This window comes from Choloepus didactylus, chromosome 13 (genome assembly GCF_015220235.1).
Source record: "Choloepus didactylus isolate mChoDid1 chromosome 13, mChoDid1.pri, whole genome shotgun sequence".
In the NCBI taxonomy this organism is placed as follows: domain Eukaryota; kingdom Metazoa; phylum Chordata; class Mammalia; order Pilosa; family Megalonychidae; genus Choloepus; species Choloepus didactylus.
The window spans coordinates 74840089-74861647 of record NC_051319.1 but is presented as its reverse complement, the minus strand read 5'-3'; the positions used below and the strand labels follow the sequence as shown (position 1 = coordinate 74861647).

The 21559-nt window shown below is 44.6% G+C and overlaps 1 protein-coding gene across 3 annotated transcripts in view; it reads right to left on the bottom strand.

Moving 5' to 3' along the window:
• RAD50 (RAD50 double strand break repair protein) overlaps positions 1 to 21559 on the bottom strand; it is a 289914-nt gene that overhangs the window by 247853 nt on the left and 20502 nt on the right. For 2 of the 3 annotated variants that reach the window (XM_037801333.1, XM_037801334.1), the window contains exon 2: positions 96 to 150. The exons of the other annotated variant lie outside the window; for it this stretch is intronic. The gene's annotated coding sequence lies outside the window, so the exon portion shown is untranslated. The remainder of the gene's footprint in view (positions 1 to 95; positions 151 to 21559) is intronic. 3 annotated transcript variants of the gene reach the window in all.

Here is a 21559-nt window from a genome sequence, read left to right as displayed (position 1 = left end):
CAGCTGCCAACACTTTCAACACCCTGGTCTTCCTTGAATACTTCCTTCAAAGTTGGTTAAGTCCCTAACTGGACTTGGTCTTATTGTTCTCTTACTTTCACGTTGTTTTCCTCCATCTGCTCGAGTGATAACCTGCAAACTCTGTGGCACCTGGAGGAAAAAAGAAAAGAATACGACTGAGGTAGAGCACTGAAGATTGGCCTCTGAGCAGAGCAAGCCTGGGTAGAAGTTGACTGACAAGAGCTCATCTGTGGTGAGCTCGTCAGAAGCTCCTGGGGTGTGAGTTGGCTGCATGCTGGCCCAGGACAGATGGGGAATTGTGGATTCCACACAAGGTTCTATCTCACTGAGCCTGCTAATGCTTTCTATGTTGGCAGAAATGTCAGTGCTCTTTCAGCCTCGTCTCAAGGTACAGCAAGAAATCCTTTCATTCATTGTTTTAAATTCATATATCCATTCATCAAATATTTGAGTGCCTACTATATACCAGGCATTGTCCCAGAGTAGTGTGAACAAAACAAGAAACCCCGCTCTCAAGGGGCTTGCAGTCCACTGGGGGAGACCAACAACCAACAAAGGAAATAAAAAGATACAGTAGCCAGAAGTGATAAGTACTATGGAGGAAAAACAAAGCAGAAGAGGGTGTAGGGAATACTGGGGACAGGAAGTGGGAAGGAGTCCCAAAATTCTAAATAGTGTGGACAGGGAAGGCTAAGAACCTGAGAAGGTGATTTAAAAAAAAAATTGCCAATTCCTTTAAGTCTCTATTTTTTAGATTTAAATCAGACTATTCACAGGTGGTTAGGATGACACAGGAAACATATAACATATTAATAAGCACATGTAATAAAGATACTATAAAATCATTGGTAGAAATCATTTAGACACTTGCAGTTTAAAATAATTCCAGTTTAAACTTTCAGTCTCTGACACATCCTCTCCCTAAGTTTTATTAAATATTTTCATTGTTAGTGTAAACTCATAAAACCTCCAAAAAAGTTGTTAATGGTAGATATATTCTAGTAGCTCAGATATATTTTCACTCATGCTATCATGAAAAAGACTGCATTTGATATACCATTATGCTATGCTACAAGAAATAGAGCAAAAATCCCTCCCTTGAAGTAAATAGAAAAATCTATTACATTTGCTCAGGCTGGCTCCCTGATTCCGATATGCAGGTCTATTGCTAACCAAAAAACTGAAGAGACAATATTCCAGGGGGTTGTTTACTAGTGATACTGTTGGTGTTTCAAGGGCAACCTTGGTCCCAAAGAGTGTTTATCAAGCTTTTAATTTCTTTGCTTCTCTTTCCCAAATAATAGGACATCTAATCTATCCTTTACTTCTATTCTTCCTTAGAGAAAGTGAATTTTGAGAGTGCTCAGCATGTAGCTTTTTCAAGCCATGACATAGGATGAATTTCACCTTCTTGCTTTCTGTGGCACCAAGGAGGCAGATGTTGATAGAGATGCTGTGCAAGGACTGAGCCCCATTCAATTGTTTAGCAAAGGAGACTGAGGAGTAGCAAGCATGATAGGAGAGAAACCAGGAGAATGCATCCCAAGGAGGATGGAGCAATCCACTGTGATAGGTGGAGTAATATGAGGATAGAGAATTAACAATTGGATTTAGCATCTTGGAGTCACAGGTGATCCTGGCCAAGGGCCGATTCAGAGGAATGGCTGGGATGAAAACTTGACTGGAGCAGGTTCAAACAGAGAAGCTCAAGTGATGAGCTGGGAGACAGAGTAGTCTGGAAGGCTGGAACGCTGGAAGCAATTTATTATAAGATAAATTGGTTCTACTTTGGTTTCCTCATTTATAAAATGTACAGTACAAAGCTGGCACTTCCACCATACCTGTAAATGGCAGTTATTGTTAACTATAGCTGGGCCAGGTCCTTTAGGTTGCTGAACTTCCTCTGTTTCTGGCCCCGTGAGCTGGCTGTCTGCCTGTTTCTAGATTCCCATAGAGTTAATCTGATTTTCTCACCGCCACATGTAGCCCTCGGAACTAATGAGAAAGTCTAGCATGGGCTCCTTCTCCAGATGGAAAGTCAGCAGTGAGCAAGACTCTTATGGGGTTCACCTTCTAGTGGAGGAGACAAATAATATCTAAGTAAACAGATAAGCAGGCAGGGTGATTTCAGTAGGCATAGTGCCATGGAGACAATAAAATGGGGTAACCATGGAGACAATAAAATGGGGTGAAAGACAGAGAGGGAATGCAGGAAGGGACTCCTTTAGCCAGGGTGTCGGGAGGCCCTCTCTGGGAAACATGGCTGACCATTTCCAGCTAATTCTCCTAAAGCTAGTCTCTATCCCACTATTCTTGGGCTCTCAAGTCTCCTCTGTGGCCTCTGTGGTATCTGCATTCCTGGGACAAGGCTGGTGCTCAGGAGCATCTAAGTACAGGACCAAAAGGAGACATTCTCTTGCTCTTCTCTCTCTCTCATATATGTATTGTAAGATTTTTTTCTTCCATAATTACGAAAGTCATGCATTTTCACTGAGGGAAATTTGAAAAATACTGAAACGTACAAAGAAAATAAAAATCATTTTTAATTCTACAAGCCAGAGATAACTAATGTTAACATTTGGTATGCATCCTTCCAGACATTTTTGTATGCATATACAAATATACTTCTAAAACAGAGATCTTATTGCACATTCTGTTTTGTGATTTTAATTTTCACTTATTCTATTATAAACCACTCTTCTCATGTCATTTAATTCTCTTCTACATGATGATTTTTAATAGCTGCATGGAATTCCAATGAACACATACTTCCACAGTATTTTATTTAATCCCCAAACAGTGGCCATTGAACTGGTTTCCAGTAATTGCTACTGTGGGTAAATGTTATAACAGATAATCCTGTATCTTTTTTTTTGGATGGGGGTGGGAGAATTATGCAAATCTGGTGTTTCCTTGGCATTAAGAGACAATATCATTGCCCAGTGGCAGTGCCATGGGTCTCAGGGCAGCAAGAGGCAGTGTAGGCCAAGGACAGTGGGAGGGCGGGAGCTAAGCCAGGAACCCAAAGAGCCAATGGTTCCCGGAGTTTGCTCAGATGCCAGTGGCTGATTTAATCCTCTGATTTACCCTGGTCTTGAGTTTTCTTCTCTTGAGGGCCTGGGCAGTAGAAAAACAATAAGCACAGTGAAATCCAAGGGGATTCACGAGCTCAGCCAGGAACCCAGGACAGAGAACACCCCCATCCTCCCTTGAAATCCCCTTGAGGAAGCTCCTCCCTCCAGCCATGGGGAAAATATCAAAGTGATCAGGCATTTAGCCTCTCTTTGGGACAAGGCTGCCCAGGGAGTGCTCTGGAAATCTAACGGCTCTACAGAAATAGCAGCTCCTCTTCTATCCCTAACCCCACTTTGCCTCTCAACCCTCCAATTCCCCAGAGGTGCTGGCAAGGACAGCCTATGACCCCTAAGAGACGGGTATCTTGAGGGGGTAATGAGTCCTGGGATGAGGTGGGAAAAACACGTGCCCCAGAGCCCACCAGACCTAGGTTTGGATCCTGGCTCTGATGCACTCTGGCCTTGTCATCTTGGGCAACTGATTCTGCCTGTGAATGCACTTGCCATGAGGGAGGGACTTGGATCTATTTTGTTTACTGTTATATCTGTAGTGCTTAGCACACAGTAGGTGCTCAACAAAATATTATGATGGGCCAACGCATGATCATTTCTGAGCCTCAGTTTGCTCATCTTTAAAATGGGGATAATACCTACCTATAATGGTTTGAAGCTATATGTACTCCAGAGAAACATGTTCTTAAACTTAATCCATTCCTGTAGGTGTGAATTCATTGTAAGTAGGGTCTTTTGATGAGGCTACTTCAGGTAAGGTGTGGCCCACCTCAACTAGGAAGGATCTTAATCCTATTACTGGAGTCCTTTATAAACAGAATGAAACTCAGAGAGAAAGCCACAGAAAGCAAGAAGGTGAAATTCAATGGAACCCAGAAGAGAATGGAGAGGCCAGGAGGGGCTGCCATGTGCACTGCCATGTGGCAGAGGAGCCAAGCACTAAGGATTGCCAGGAGGCAGCCCCAGAATGCCACAGTCTTTGGGGAGAAAGCATTGCCTTGATTTGGACTTTTTCCTAACCTCAAAACCGTGAGCCATTGTTCCCATTGTTTAAGCCAGCCCATGCATATCTGCTTGAGCAGCCAAGGAAACTAAAACACTAATTCATAGGCTTGTTGTGAGGACCAAATAAAACATGGGTAAAATGCTTAACACAGATTATCTGGTATTCAACAAACACTAGACTTCAAAGCCCTGTAGGGTTGCTTCCACCATGTCCCACGCCCCATGGCATAGACAGGGGCTTTGCAGTTTCCTCTTTTAAGACAGAATTAGTTTGCCTCCACTCTGCCCACTACTGCATCCCAAACACACCTCTGGTTTAGTATGCATCACACTGTGTATATACTTGTCCAACTCCCCATTAGGCTTCAGGGCAGCTTAAGGACAAGATTTGTGTCTCTGTGTCCCTTGCTCCTAAGAACAACAATATGAAGTAAGCAAGGTAGTTACTTCTATAAAAGAAGGCTCAGAAAGGTTTAGGTGCCTAGCACAAGTCACACAATGGGGGCACAGCAGAGGAAGGTCTGAAGCTGGTTCTGATTCCTGTACTTGTGCTGTATTCTAGGTTCTCTTGCAAAGGGGAGTTGGGGGGTGAGGAGGAAGCCAGCCAATTCCGCTGTCCCTGAGGGAAAGAGGCAGGCAGAAGGAGGTCCTTGGGGAGTCAGCCGGGCACCAACACTCACCTGAGCCCTATCCCATCTTCCTGTGGGACATGTTGCATGCAGCAGAGGGGACCCCAAAGGCCCATGGTTTGGCTGGTCTGGGACAGACTGACACAAAGGGGGTGGAGGGGGGGTGGGTGTGCAAAAGGTCTCAGAGTTGATAGTCATGGCCCCAGCAGCAGACGTGGTAGCTGCAGGGCACCTGCTCAGGAGCGGGCCTACCTCCAGCTGAGGGGAGAGAGGGGCTCCCTACAGACCAAAAGCATCTTGATTTATTCATTTCTATAACCCCAGGACCTCCCTGGAACCTGGTGTGCTGAAGGCTGAGAGCCTCTGGCCTTCAGCATCAGGGACTGGTAGGAGAGGGGGCAGCCAGACCCAAGCCTGAGAGGAGGCAGAGGAAACCAGGGACCAGGAAGGAGGCTTCCAATGACCAAAAATGGCCTCTATCTCCCCTCCTTCCTATTACATTGTACATTTCTGGAGGGCAGGTCCATGGCTGATTCATCATCGTATCTCAACCACATCCAGAGGATTACTTTGTAGAGTTGGCACTCAACAAGTGTAGCTTATTGGAGGCATCACTGGAAACCAGTTCACAGGCTGACAGACAGCTGCCTTGTATGTCTGGGTCACCAGGAGAGGGGCCAGTCCTGCTGGTCAGAGCCAATACCTCACCAGCATGTCATGACCAAAGTGGCCCTGGAGAGAGAAGCAGGGACCCTTCACCTCAGGCATTCACAGAGGGAGCCTCCCTCCCCAAACCTGCCCAGGAGATTAATGTTTCCTTTCTTGGACAAAGAGAGACCAAATGGGAGAAACTACATGGATCTAGGTGCCTCTCTAGGGACAGAAATAGACTGGGTAAGCGGTGTAACATCCTTGCCCCTTGGGAATCTGGGAAGGCTCTATATAGGCCATGAGAAAGAAAAAGAGAGCAATGATCTCAATTATTGAGACTAAATCTGCTTCTTTTGACAGAATGGTCAGATTGGTTGATTCTCTTTCTACCAGCCACCCCATAACTGACATTTACTACATGGCTACAAATAATCCTGATGTATATTTAAACCAACGCCTTTCTTCAATCCTTGTCTTTTCATCAGTGTAAACAGTGTCTTCCTCGGCAGATGTGCTGTGCAGGGGTAAAGCAGGACATCTCTGTGAGGCCAACCTCAGTATGTATTTATCACCTGCATGTCTGTATAGCATGAAGCTTCAGGCTCAGGGTACCCCAGACCTTGGAGTGGGACATCACCAGAGACCAGGTCATTACACCATGTCCTGGCCTCCAGGCCCTGCCCGCTCTACCCTTCCATGTCTCTTTCCCTTTCCTGCACTTCACTTCCCCAACACTGAGGCTGGGGTGAGATGCAGCTCCCTGGACCATGGACTTCAGGTTAAGCCAGTGGTTCTCAAACTACTCAGAGCAGCAGCAGCAGCAGCAGCACCCAAGACTTGTTAGAAATGCAAATTTTTAGGCCCACCCCCAGATTTACTGAATTGGAAACTCTGGGGTGGGGCCTTGTTTTAACAAGCCCTCCAGGGGATTCTGATGTGCACTAAAGTGTGAGAACCACTGAGTTACGGCTTCCAGTGCCTCAGCTGCCCGACCCAGGCCTTATTCTGCCAGGTGTAATCTCAACTACCTTCCAAGGTTCAGCTCAATACCATCTCTTTCAGAAAGCCCTCTGAGTGCCTGAGCACCTGTCATTGTCTCTTCTTCCATCAACCCACAGCCCCCTTGCTACCCCCTCTCCATTCTGGTAAAAGGGCTTCATTTCTGCTTTTTTTCACAACACTTATTTCTAACTCTGAGTATATGTTAACTACCTGTCCAGACTGGTTCTCCTCCAACACACACAGCGACGCCACTCTGAAACACTTTCAGGAGTAAAGGCTATGTGTTACTTCTCTCACTCTTTCAACAAACATCTGCTGAAGGCTTGCTATACATGGCAGAAATTGTGCTAGGTGCTGCTGGGGTTTCAGAGATACAAGGGATGGGCTGGTCCTCAAGGAGCAGGTGGGGGAGAACAGCAAGGGTACAGGCAGCCGCAATACCTTGAGTAGCAATGATAAGAACCTTAGGGGTGGGGTGGGGTGGGATGGGGGGGATGATTTGGGTGTACTTTTTTCACTTTTATTTTTTATTCTTGTTCTGGTTCTTTCTGATGTAAGGAAAATGTTCAGAGATAGACTGTGGTGATGAACGCATAACTGTTATCATACTGTGGACAGTAGATTGTATACCATGGATGATTGTATGGTGTGTGGGTGTATTTCAATAAAACTGAATTTAATTAAAAAAAAAAAAAGAAAGAAACTTAGGGGTCTCCTTCCTGTCCCTCCCTGTCAGTACCTTCCCAAAGGGTAACCGCTGTTCTGACTTCTATCACCTTCGGTTAATTTTATCCTTTTTAAAACGTCATATAAATAGAATCATACAGTATGCCCTTTTTTGTGTGTCTGGCTTCTGTTGCTCTACATTATTGTGAGATGTATCTATGCTGCTATGTGTAGTCATGTTTTGTTCTTCCATTCTACTGTTGATCGACTTTTGGGTTATTTCCAGTTTGGGGACTCCTATGAATAAAGATACTAAAAACATTCTTGTTTATATCTTTTGGTGGACACATACATTCATTCCTCTTGAGTATATTCCGAGAAATGGAACTGATAGTTTATAAGACGGGTATAATCTTAGCTTTAGTAGATACTGTCAGCTTTCGAAAGTGATTGTACCAATTTACACTCCTACCACGAAGTATGAGAGCTCCAATTGCTCCACATCTTTGCCAACATTCAGCATTATCAATTTTTTAAATTTTAGTCCTTTGGTGTTGTGTTCAGTGGTGTCCTGTAGGTTTTAATTTGCTTATTGGCCATTTAGATAGCCACTTATAAGATGTTCCTGTTCAAGTCTGATGCCTATTTTTTTTTTTTTTTTAATTGGATTGTCTCTTTCTTATTGACTTGTAGGAGTTGCTTGTGCATTCTGGTACAAGTCTTCTGTCAGGTATGTTATTGAAAATATCTTCTCCCAGTCTGTGGCTTGCCTTTTCACTCATTTAATGGTCTCTTTTGATGAAAAAAAGTTAATGACAGTCCAATTTCTCGATCTTTTCTTGTATGATTAGTGCTTTTTGTGTCCTGTTTAAGAAATCTTTCTTTATCTTAATATCATGGAGATATTCTCTGATATTTACTTCCAGAGGCATTATTGTTTTATCCTTCACATTTAGGTCTATGATCCAAATAACTTTTGCACATGATGGATTAATAAATATGTACAAAATGAATAATAACCAAATTTGGAGAGAGAGGAGGGTATCACAGGCCAAGGGTAGAGCATGTGCAAAGGGTCTGAAGCAGACAGAGCAATGGCCTGTCTGAGGAGCTGTCAGAGCTCAACATGACCAGAGTCCAGGAGGATCATGGGTGGAGGGCAGCAGAGAAGGCTGAGTTTGTACCAAAAAGGCCTCTCTAGCCAGGCCAAGAAGCGCCTTCATCCTGAAGCAGAAGAGGCACCACGAGTCAATTCCAGGCAGGGGAGTTGACAAGATCAGACTCAGCTTTAGAAAGTTCTCTTTGCAGGAGTGTGGAAGATGTACCAAGAGGGGCAAGAATGGAAGCCGGGAGATAAGTTAGGAGGCTGCTATAGAAATCCTACAAGAAATGACTTGGTAATCAGCTGGATTATCTATTTATCTTCCTCCAAGCCCTGCCCCAGCACCTTGAACAGGGCAAGTGCTTAACACTTGCTTGATAACAAACCAAGCAGGCCTGGCAAAGCAGGTGGCAATGACTCATTAAAAAAACATAGTCACTTTCCTCCAGAGCTGCCCTTGGAGGTGCACCGGTCCCTCCAGCTCTCACTACAAGCACAGAAGGTTTTATTTGTTGACTAGATTCAACAACACACAGTCATTCCAGACCCAGAGGTATGGGAATCACAGGAGTAAGGGGAGGACACTGGGCTGGGCAGAAGCCTCTTTGAGATAGCCAGCACAGTACCCAGCCCGCAGCTGTGTTTTCAAGAGGCAAAGGCGAAGTTTTCTTGGATACTGTTATTGCTTAAGAAAACTCAGTGATCCTGAGTTTGCTGAATGCTTAGAATGTTAAAGAAGTGAAGGGGGCAGCCTCTTGGGAAGCAGTTTGGCAGCATCTTATAAAGTTAAATATACCCTTACCATATGACCACTCCTAGATGGTTACACAAGAGAAATGAAAATATATGTCCACACAAAGACTTGCAACTGAATATTTATAGCAGCACCATTCATTTTTGCCCAAACTGGAAACAATCCAAATGCCCATAAACTGGTGAATGAATCAACATATTGTGGTGTATCCATCCAACGGAATACTATGGCTACACCACAACATGGAAGAATTTCAAAAGCATTTTGCTAAATGAAAGAAGCCAGATACAAAAGAGCAGATACTGTATGATTCTATTTATGTAAATTCTAGAAAAGGCAAAACTATATTGACAGACAGTAGATCAATGATTGCCTCGGGCTGGTAAGGGGAGAGGAGGAGATTGATTGCAAAGGGGTTTAAGGGATATTGCAGGATGATTTCATACCCTGGCTGTGGAGGTATATACATTCGTCAAAATTCATTTAATTGTACAGTCAAATTTGATGAAATTTATTGGATGCAAATTATAATTTGATAAAGCCGAGAACCCCCATACAGAAAAAAAATGTTAACTGCAGCATTGGCAAAAAAAAGCACAATGAATATCATATCAAGAAATCTAAATCCAATATCAAAAAAACACAAAGCAGTGAAGTGGTAGATTTCATGGGGAGTGTGAGAGAAGGACTGCATCTGATCACGAGGGTGTGTTCACTTGAGCGTGCCATGCAAAGCCTGGGCCTTGTTCCCTGATGTGATCTAGATGGGAGCTGAGCTAGTTCACTTCAACAAGCACGTCCAGATGCCCAATTTGGACCAGAGGCTGTGCCAGGTGTTGGGGATAGCTCTGTGGAGGGCAGGGTCACCCTGGCTGACCGGCTCAAGAGAAGGATCACCCCTTTTCAGGTGTGTTAAAACTATGACCCGCAGACCCTGCCGTCTCCCCTTAGGCCAAACCCTGCTCCTCTGTGCCAGAGCCTGCAAATAGCCACAGTAGTGCTGACACTTGTCCAGCTAGCTTACCAAAGGGAAATTCTCCCCTCCTTGAGTCACCACACAGACGGAGGAACTTCACATAACAGAGCTGGACTACAAACAATTGTTAAGCTCATTTCACTATGCTGCATCATTTCCAAAATCCCCTGTGATGCTTTTGGATGAAGTCTAGATCCAAAAACTTTCCCCATGTTTCCCCCAGTTTGAACAGAATACTACCCTGGGAATCACAAGCTGTCTCGTAAAATTAACTTCCTCAAAGAAAATAAAAAATGAGATCTTGGACTCAGGGCTATGACTGTACAGTCTAGATGACCACATTGCCAACTCTTCTGCTGGGAGGTGGTGGTAGCAGGCCAGTGCCCTCTCTGGCACCTTGCCAAGAGGACCCCAACTCACCACTAGGACACAAGCCACTACCACTATGGAAAGCTGGCTTCAGGGCTCCAGGGGCAATTTTCTGCCCATCCAGCTTCATGGAGATATACTGCACAAGGTTTTGGGAGCTCAGAGATGTGATGCAGAAGTCCAAGTTGATGAAGTATAGGCTGGGGGATGTGGCTATATACACAGAGCTCCTATATACGGAACCTGAGTATTAGTATTTGAACACAACATGAACAGCCATGTGTTGCTGCTGATGGAAGCACACCTTTCTTTAGGGCAGGGCGGTAACCACAGTCAGGCAACAGAAGCTGATTTCTGATATTTTTATGTTACTAGTCTTGGGTAAAATCACAAAGTGGTCACTGGCAGCACCGGGGCTCCTTGACGGTCCTGGTTCCCTGCCCCTCACCACCACCCCATCCCATTCACCACACTCTCATAAGAACTCAGAACTAGAGGGTAGGATCAGCAGGATCATGGAAATTCCTAAATGGCACACAGAGTTCTGAATGTTTGTGCATTTTCCTGGAGAAAGGGACCATATATTCCATTAGATTCTAGAAGGGGTGTGAGGCCTCAAAAAGGTGGGACCACTGGACCAGGTTATCTTCAAATAGAAGTTTGATAAGTTAATTTACACTAATGAGCTAATGGTATTTCCAAAAAGACATCTGGGGAAGGAGAATGCTTAACTAAAACTATATTTCTAATGACAAAATTGAGGTATAAATGAAAACAGGTGGACAGATGATATTTAAGCAGGAGGGCCTTCTTGCTGTCCTTTAAGCCATGTCCAACAGTGAGTAACATCAATTATTCTGATCTAGATGGCTTCACAGAGTCCACCAGAGTGGGGACAGGAATCGGTGACTAAGATGGATCAAAAGACAGAGGCATCGCTGGAATGAACCTTAGCCCTTCAGATTTGAGAAACCCTCAAGACCACTGAGGCTGCTAAGACCTTAAAAAAGAAGGGGAAATTCCCATCATGACTTAATGGCCCAGGAACTCTGTTTCTAGCATCTTATCAGATTGTCAAATGGGAAGAGCCTGTCCAGAGCTCACGCTCCCTCCCGAAAGGGCCAGGTTCCCAAAGGACCTATGTCTGCTTCAGCCTGGGCCCCTGTTCCCTACAGTGACGGTGACGAGACGCAGCTGCCTGCATAGGGAGCCAAATGGGGCCTCTGCCTCCCTCCCACTGCACACCACCACCCCCACTCCCCACACAGCTGGGCTCTTCCGGCAGCTCTCTCTCCTGCTTCCTCATGCCAGGGCCCGGCCCGGCTGCAGAGTCAGGAGGAAGTGATTCTGCAAGGCCTCCCAGGGACTCAGGCATCAGGCTGTTAAGTGGGATTTTACAGTGTTTTCAGAAACTGTTGTTTAAAAATATATAATCATCCAAACTGTTTACATAATCCTTGGGAAGTCTCTACAGATATGGTTCCTATTTATAACTGTGGCCAGGACTTAAAAAATAAAATCAGAGAGGCTGTCACGTTACAATTCCATACTTGCATGACCGAGCTCAGAATTTCACACTAATCTGAGAAGTTTCTTTTCATTCACTTTGCCCCTTTTCTGCTTTTCTTTTCTTTTGTTGTCCCCTGCTGTGTACCATACATCCCTGCCAATTTGGGGGAACATTAGAACTGTCTCCCTGAAATGGAGACCAGAATCTGCACAGAATTCAAGTTTGACATAGGGTTTTTAGAATGATTAAGCTGGAATTCATCCAAAAGCCTAGGAATATTCTATTCCCACTGTTACTCCATGTTTATGGGCATCAACATTGCCCCCACCCCTGTGCTCCAATACCTGGGGCGGTCTGCTTTGTCTCTGGGTTGTCCTCTCTGGAGGCAGGGGTCAAACCTCTTGGTCAACTCTCAAGGGTTCAAATCTCTGGATCTGTGCCAACAAAATTCATGCAGCCTCTAAACCACAAACCCCAACTCCAGGCAGGATGCAAAGCTCCTGGTGGGTGATCACAGGGTGAAGGTGAGATGTAGGCTTCTTTCTACCCTGGGTCTCCATTACTCAGCACTGGCAATCCAGCAAGAATCCTATTTTGTAGGAAAATATCTTCTTCCTTACTATAAAGCTTATTCTTTAGTTTGGATCACAGACTTTTTGGTTTAGATCATATACTTTTTCTGGTGAGAAAGAATCTGATGAAAACTATGCCTCCATCAAATGCACAGTGTGATAACACTTGGCAGGGAGGAGTTCACAGCCCCTGAAGTCAAATCTGCACACTCAGAGATAAGAACTTCTGGTAAACAGACTTCCTCATATGCTGCCTCTAAGAACTCCTAACCGCTACCAAACCAGCACCAACAGCCAAGACCTCAGCCCAGCACCTCCCTGCTCGACCTGCCCTGCACACCCTAACAGAGGCACATGGCCCTCACGCTTTGATGGGGAAACCCTGGGGCTACCCAGTGAGGGTCCAACAGCTTGGAAAGCCTGAGGGGAGAGTGGAGGGTGTGGTCACTCCAGCTCTAGCCTTCTTCCCCTAAGGGACGGCGCCCAAGGGACATCCTGGCAGACCTAAAGGAGGACTGAGAGACCGGGCCAGCAGCAGCTCTTCCTCTCTGGTCTCTCCACCCACCCTCATCTCTACAAAGCCCTGATGTCACTCTCTACTCTGCCTACCCCAGAAACCCTGGGCCACTTCCCACAGCTCCCCTCCCAAGGAAGTTCTTTAACTGGCAGGCGTGGGAAAGAGGAAGAGGAAAAATATCTCCATCTTTCCCAACTCCCCCCACCCCATGAACCTCCAATCAGAAAGTGAACTGGAGATCCACCCCAGCTATCATAATGGCTTTTCCTACACCTATAAGGAGAATGAGTGATGAAGATATGCAAAATCCCAACTCGTGAAAATATAGTTGAAAAAGGGAAGTCTTCCCCCCACCCCTGACAAAAGTTCCCATTTGTTGACCAGAGACAATAAATGATTATTAAACAAAACAAAACAAAACTCTGGGGTCTTTCCAAATCATGGAGGAAATTGTGAACAGAGGAAGACATGTTCTGGTCTTAAAACACTGACTTGGCCCTAGACTGGGTACTTTAATGGATGGGCCCAGTTCAGGTTAACATCCTCCCCACAGCACCCTCCACCCACTCCACCACCACCTGGATGAGGTCCTGAACAGTTCAACAAATGTTTACTGACCATGGACAGTGTGCTTGGCACCATGCCAGAAGTTGGAATCCTGCAACCTCAAGGGACTTTGAGAGGAACACAGAAACATCTCAGTCAACATTAACTGAGTGCCTACAACGAGCCAGTTTTAGAGGCTTGGGGGGACAAGAATTAGAGGAAAAAAACAGCTAAAAATATCCCAATCTGGGAAGCTCTAATCTACAAAGGGCACCACAGGAGCAAGGAACAATTAACTCTGTATGACGGGGTCAGGTAACGTGACCGAGAGGAGACGACATTTAAGTTGAGCCTTGAAAACATATTGGGATTTTGTCAGGTATAGCTGGGAAGGAGTGACATTCCAGAGAGAAAGAACTGAGTGAGCAAAGATTGCAGTTGAGGAGTGGTATGGACAGTCCAGTCATATGGGGTATGGTAGGTGGTCAGGTCAGTGGGGCCAGAGCATGGGGTCTAGGAGCAGGGAAGGAGGAGATAAGGCCAAAAGGTAGGCTGGGATTTATGGCAGCCATGGGCATGTGCCATTCAGAGAGGCTGCTGCAAGGACGCAGACAGCTGACAGCCTACAGCCTCATGACCTGCCACATCATTCAAGTCAAGGCCAAGTGCCTCCCAGGCAGCTACCAACCAATGTCATAACATGGTAGGGGTATCAGGCCCTGCCTATTTCTGCCCAATGCAGGTCTTCTCTAATGGGCAATCTTGGTGATGGAACTCCCCATTGGGCAGGCCGAGGCGTTTTCTCAGAGCTGCATCACAGTCTGAGGCTCCTCCTACCCATTCCTCTTTCGGTCCTCCTCTCCTTTCACAGCAGTTATACATCCACTGCAGGCTTAAGGCTCTCTCTCTCTACTCCTACTCCCTCTCTCTATCTTTCCCAGGTGTTACCTCCCAATAAATTTTCTGCACTTCCAATTCTGTCTTGGTGTCTGCTTTCAGAGGACCCAAACTTATTGAGAAGGATTCTGGATGAATGCTAGGGTGTTTGGACTCTACGAGAAGCTATGATCAGATATAAGTTTTAGAAAAGTAATTGTAGCAGTAGTGTGAGGAATGAACTGGGGAGGGAGAACAGGTGGTGAAAGGACCTTTTGAAAGAACACAACTATCAGGGCAGGGTTTTGGCAAGGGGCAACTGGCAGCATCTACAATTAACTATGCATGTATCCTTTAACTCAATGATTCCAATTTTAGAAATCTATCTTACAGAAATGATAGAGCAAATTCATAAAAGTGTAAGGATGAAGATGTTTACAACAGCCTGATATATATTAGCATGAAATTAGAAAACTTTATGTTCATCTGTAGGGGAGGAGATTAAATAATGGTATATTCGTGCAGTTGAATACATACCATGCAGCCATTAGAAAGAATAAAGAGCATCTGTCTTGGAAAGATGTACACGATATATTACTATTTGTAAAAAAGGAGATTGCTGAACAAACTGATCACATTTTCAGGAAAAAAATTCTGTGTATATGTATAGCTTTAAAACTTTACAACTGTTCGATAAACAAGTCTGGAAGAAGATACGTCAACTATTGACAAAGGTTACTTCTTTGGGTGGTAGGACTTGGGCTTTTTTACTTAATGTGCTTTTAGAAAGTAGTAGTAGTAGAGAGAGTCCAGGTCTTATTTTAATTTTGTTTGGTGCTTTTTCTGAATTTTCCAATTTTTAAAAGTGAAGAATTTATTTATCTTATCACAAAACAAAATTTTAATTTAAAAATTCCACATCCACTTGGAAAAATACATAGAAATTCTTCATATTACCTTTCCAGAGAAGAAATAACAAAAGGCTACTGGGATAGGTAGAAGGGTTATACATGACCAGGCCTAGGTCGACAGAAAAGAGAGGGACCTGGAATAGAGCTGAACACAGGGTGGTGAAGGCAGAAGTTCCAGATGAGGCCCAGAATGCTATTTCGGGCAGTGGGTAGCTAACCCACAGAGGAGGAAAGGGTAGCTGAGGAGTAGGTGGGGTCTGTGTCAGTGTGAAGAGTCTGCAGGAGGCTCAGGCCAGACAGGTGGTATAAACAGGGAGTGACTCTGGCTCCTATTCTAGAGCTCAGAGAAGAGCTGGGGCTAGGAACTCATAACCTACAAAAGGTTAAAAACTCACTAACACCACTCACCAACAGACTAAAATCCTAAATGTAAAGAGTGAAATCATAAAAGATCTAGAAACAATAGTGGTATCTGATTTAAGTGGAGAAGACCTTTACAATAAAAGAACAAATACCATTTTAGAAGTCCAGAAATCTTAACTGCATTAAAAATAAACACCTATACTTTAAAAACAAAATTCATAAACAAAATCAAAAGGCAAGCAAAAACTGGGGAAAAAAGACACAACAACATTGATAAAAAGGAAATATCCTTAATATGTAAAAAACACATACCAAGGAAAAAAGGAGGGCAAATCTCTAGGTACAGTGAGAGAATGTGAGAGGGACTAGGGGGGAAATGGGGACTGAATACTAATGGCCTCAGGTTCTCTTTGATGGTGTTGAAAACATTTTAAATTTGATTGTGGTGATGGTCACAGAACTATGAATATATTAAAATCATTGAATTGTATAAGTTAAATAGGTGAATTGTATAGTATATGAAGTATTTCTGAAAAAAGCTTTTTTTTTTTTTAAATGAAGAACAAAACAAAACAAAAAATAGTCCAAAAGAAAAACAGAACATTTCATACAAGTTAGGATTTGGTTCAGTTACATATAACAGAAAACAACAGTATAAACAAGATGGAAATATCTCTCACATTAAAAAAAAAAAGTCCAGAGGTTGTTAATCCAGGGATCCAGACTTCTTCCAGTTTATCCTTTCCCATCCTTCGGGTGCAGCTCTCATTCTCATGGACCACAGTGGCTGCTAGAGTTCTAGCCATCACACTCTCATTTCAGGATGTAGGATGGAGAAAGGGTGGGTGGGTAGAAGGGCACAACCCCTTCCCTTGGAAGTCCCACTTTGTCTTACGTATCATTGGCCAGAATTTAGTAACACGGCCATACCTAACTGCAGAAGAGCCTGGGAAACCTAGGTTTTTAGGTGGGTAGCAAAGGACTCAGCTAAAAATTAGGTTTCTTCCTAAGAAAGAATGGGGGAATGGATACTAGAAAGCAATTAGCAATTTCTAACATATAAACAGAATCATCAAAAGAAATAGAAATGTAAAATATTTTTAAAAGGTCAATTTTACTAAGAACCATATATATGTAAAGGAGGCTTTTTATAGTCTCCTCCAGCTAAGATCTTGAAAGGCTGGCCAGACAAGCCATCAAGAGGGCAATCAGGAGCAGTCTGTGTTTTAATAATGACTGTGATACAGCCACCACGAAGAGAGTTCCAGGGCAAAAGGCCCTTGGGGCCACTGAGCAGTCCTGGGGCCCAAAAGCAGACCTGGCATTCTCCCTAGAACCTCCCTCCAACCCCAAGTGATGTCAGATTCTGTAAATGCTGGAAAGTGGAGAAAATTCTGCACTCAGGAATTCTCTAACTAAACTAGAATTAAATTTTAGGTGTTTTTGAAAGTTCCTGAAAAAAAGTAATATCCTCATGCAAACTGAATCAGCAGTTTCAGATCTAAAAAAAGAACCACTGCCCTGTGCTTGGGTGTCACAAACTAAGCACAAAAACTGGCCACTAAAATAAGGACCATTGGAGGTGTGTGTGTGTGTGTGTGTGTGTGTGTGTGTGTGTGTGTTAGGCAACCCCAAGTTGGCTCTTTTGGAAAATTCCTAACTTTATTCAGGCTCCATAGGATTATGACCTACCTGTGTGTCTGCCAATGCTGAGTCCTTCCCAATGCACAGAGGAAGAAAGCACAGTGGACTCTGGTCTTCTTAAGTTCTTAGGCCTATTTTTAAGTTATTTTGCCTTCCTCTATCTTAGACTGTCACCATTCGCTTGTCACTATTTACATGAAAGACTGCTTTTAGCACTCACTTCTAATTTTTGTTTTTTTCAAGTGGTTGTGGATCGAGAAACAAAATACAACAGTAAATTGATATTCTGTGGAATCTGGAGGGGCAAATGGAGGAGCCTGGGGGAGATGAAACAAAATAGAAAATATGATGAGCATAGCACAGTGCCTTGAATGTAGTTAAGTCCACAGGTCCTCAATAAATGTTAATTAATTTTAGACTTTGGCCTCTCTCTCTCTGGCTGCCTTATTTGTTCACTTCCTGGTTTTCAACAGGTCACAAATGATTGTGGTGACTTCTTCGTAATGTCATTATCCATATTAGAGTGTTCTGAAGGAGTAATGAGTGTGATAAAAAGTAATGAGTGATAAAAAAGGTATCAAGGTTTAAAAAAAAAAAGGTATCAAGGGGCTCCGGAGGTTAGGGATGAGAGAGGAAAACAAGGGAAGGGAAGAAAGTAGGAGAAAAGGGTAGGAGAAAACCGTACGTTCCCTATCAGGCTGAAACAAACTCAGGAGTATTTTATTTTACGATCAAATTATGCATTTACTGGGATGTGATAAAAGCACCTTTGTAATCTTACAGTGAGACCTGCCAGACAGGGATTTTGCAAAGAAAGTCTCCCTGTCCTCAATAGAAAAACTTATCCTTCTAAATTAACAGGTTTAGCTCTGTGCCACCCCCCCCCCCCAAAAAAAAAAACACACAAGTAGTCAAAGAGCTCACATGGATGTTTAAATAGGAGCCACACTTGCACTTGCATGCTCCCATCTGGGTGCTGAATCTTCGGTTTTGACTGGGGAAATGGCAGCTTGTAATGAGTTAGTCCTGCCATGGAACGGCTTCCGGGTGGGAAGGGAGGCCCTGAGGGTGGTCTGAGTAGTGACTCGAGCCTCAGCATCAGTTCTTCAGCCTTTGCTGCTGCTTAAGAATCGGTTTTAACTCTACAAGCTCTTCTTGAGTGTCTGGTATAGGCTCCAGAGCAGAGCATTCAAAGCTTTCTGTGACTGGTCTCAGCTACCTGTTTCACCTGTAAGACCCTCCACATCCTTCTCACACCTGCTTACCCTCCCATCCGGGAAGCTGCTGTACAGCATCTCCTCTCCTTATTGCCCACAGCGGGTAAGGAGCACTGCTGTATGCTCCTGTTAGTCCTATGTCATTCTCTCCCCCACAGCACTTACCACACAGTCTTCATTTTCTGGCCTAACTCTCCCAACAGACTGAACACCCCTTGTAAAGGGAACCTTGACATACTCATCTTGGTTTCTCCACTGTCTAGCAGAGTGCCTGGCACACAGAGGGCACTGAAGGTTCACTGAATGAATGCTTAGGACATAATTCAGAAAATAAGAAAAGAGGTGCCATACGCCCCCAAGCCTCACATTAACCAAGCTGTATGTTCTCAAATCTTCTTCCTTTCCTTCTGTCACCCTGGCTCTCCTGCCCCTACAGAGGTGAGGAAAGGTAACTGGAACCTCATGATGGTTCACCTGCTCTTTCCTCAATCTTATCTTTCAGATGTCCTCTTAAATGCCTCATCCTTTGAGGACGTCCCTGATCACTCAATCTATAAAGCAGTAATTCATTCACTTGATTTGATTACACATCAGTGATTTTAATTGGCTACACAACACTTATCAATAGTATTACATTTTTATTTATTTGGTTGTTTGATTGTCTTCTATCTTCCACCACCAGAATATAAACCCCACTTAAGCAGGGGCCTTGTCTGTTCACAGATAGTTGCTGTTGTAGGCCCAGCATCTAGCATAGTATGTGGCATGCAGTGATTATTAAATATTTGTTAAATGAATGAATGCTACTGTTACTGCATTCTGATTTATTTTGAGGCATGTCTGCTATCTTTGCTGTCAGATTAGGTGCTCCAGAGAAACTCAGAAGGGTCTGGAGAATTACACCCTTCATGGCATTGGGTCGGAGGGGACCTCAGTTCTCAAGGCAGAGTAAGCTCGCTGCTTTCAGCCACCTTGTAGTCTGAACTTCTCCATGGAGGCCAGACACGAAGATCCCCAGCCCATACGTCCTCAGGCCCTAGATTCTGGGAATGCTGTGCCAGCTTTGTCTGAGAGCAGCTCTAGCTGCCTATCACCCAGGATGGAATGTGCCCAGGGGATATCTCCTTTTTCCCACATCCTTGACCCTGAGAGTGCACACTAGCTGCCAGCAGGTTGCAGAAACCGCCCACACCTCACAAGCTGGCAGACGATGTGACTCTCTGGCTCTGCAGTAAAACAGACGTAACCTTGAGGAGCTGCAGCCTTGCTCTCTGTCCCTCCCACCTCTGCAGAAATTGCTCTGCCAGATCTGGAGTCTCTCACCTGACCCTAGCCCTTCCTTGAAGCACTCTGGTTTACTGGAAATCATAAACTGTGGAGACAGGCTTTATCACACCCTGAATGCTGCACTCTTAATATTTAACACTGAAGGATGAAAGGACCAGGGGTGCTGGCCTCCTGATTACTCCCAGTGACTGACGTTCAACCTGGTAATTGAGGTCAGGTTTGCTTCTCTTAAGTCATATGATTTCCTTTAAGGCAGGAAGGTGTTAGGGCCACTTGTTGCAAAGGGACTAGGAGATGATCACAGAAATGCTGCAAACCAGCATCAAGAGTTAGCCCTGGGAGCACAAAGCTGAGCCTGTACCTGGTAGATAACCTATTTGAGGCCTAAACCCCACATTTCACTCAAAGCAGGCCCAGGATACCTTCCTCCCTCTAAGACACCTGCTGAATGGAGCCACTTTGAATCCTTTTTTGCATAAAGTGGGGTATACATTATTTAATTAACAAATTAATTAAACTTGCTGAATAGGCCACCCAGAAGACACTGGTCACTTAAGGGTCTCCAAATCAATAACAGGTCCCACCCTAACTAGACAGCTAATCTTGCTCCAGGTATTTATCTCCTGGTTGTCATGGAAGCTGCTCAGATAAACAGCAACACAGCCAACTTGGCCCCTCCTCCAGCCTTCGGTTCTCCTGAGAGCAGTAGAGCTCCCTGGTGGCCACCGGCGGCCCTGCACACTGGGCTCGAGGCACCAACTCATGTGCTGAGGTCTCTTTCACATGACCTCACTAATAAGTACACAGTAGGCACTCGAAAAATGCTTACAGAATGAAGGAATCCCCATGGGGTATGTTAGTTCTCAGGCCCCAAGATCCCTGGATAACATCTCACTAGCTGCTGTGGAGCTAGAGCAGAACCACAGCCCAGCCAGGCTGCCCACCCCGGTGACCCCAGTCACCCCAGGGGGTGCAGGCCAGGCCAAACAAGGCCAGTCACTCAGCTCTTCAAGCGACCCAGCTGGCCCATAGACCACTTCCTCTGCTCCCCAGAGCCAGATGGATGCGGACCTGTGAGGAAGGAGTCAGCTGTGGTCAGGCAACTTGTTCTCTGGACACCACAGGCCACAGCCAGAGCCTGAGCAGCAGAAGACCCCACCTGCTAGTAGAACTTCACCCTCATCGCCTGTGTGTCCATCCAAGGACTGAGCACACTCTCAAAATGTGTCCCTTAATTGCTCTCGAGGATGATGGCTGGCCTCAGAAGGACACTGCAGGGAAGAAGGCACTGTCCCTCCAGACCAGAAATGGCCACCAAAGGATGATCCACCAGTTTTCTCTGCAAAGTGTCTAAAATAAGGCAGATTGTCTCCTCTGTGATTGTCTCCTCACTGCTCACATCAGAAGCAGTGCTAAAGATCAGACAACCTGATGTTTCCGGGTCACTGAATTCAACCATTTCCATGTTTAAGGAGGCACTACAGTGACAGTGTGGGCTCTGGAAATCACACTTGCCCACATGTGAATCCTGAGTCTGCTGCATTATTTAACTTCTCTGTTTCTTCATCTAGTTGTTTTGTAATTTCATGGAAATAGTTCATGTAAAATTCTAGTATAATAAACCCTCAGTACATTTTAGTTATATAACTCAAGCTAAACAGAACTAAACAGATAAGAAGCAGGGAAATAAACAGCCTGGCTGATACACACATCAGCAGAAACTTGATTATTCACCCTGGATAACTCAGAAATGACTGTGAGTAACAATGCTGCAAAGAGAAGTGTGAGGTTTTTGGCTCAGTGATTCTAGGATCCTGAGTCACAGCAAATGCACAGCCTACACGAGGCTGAGACA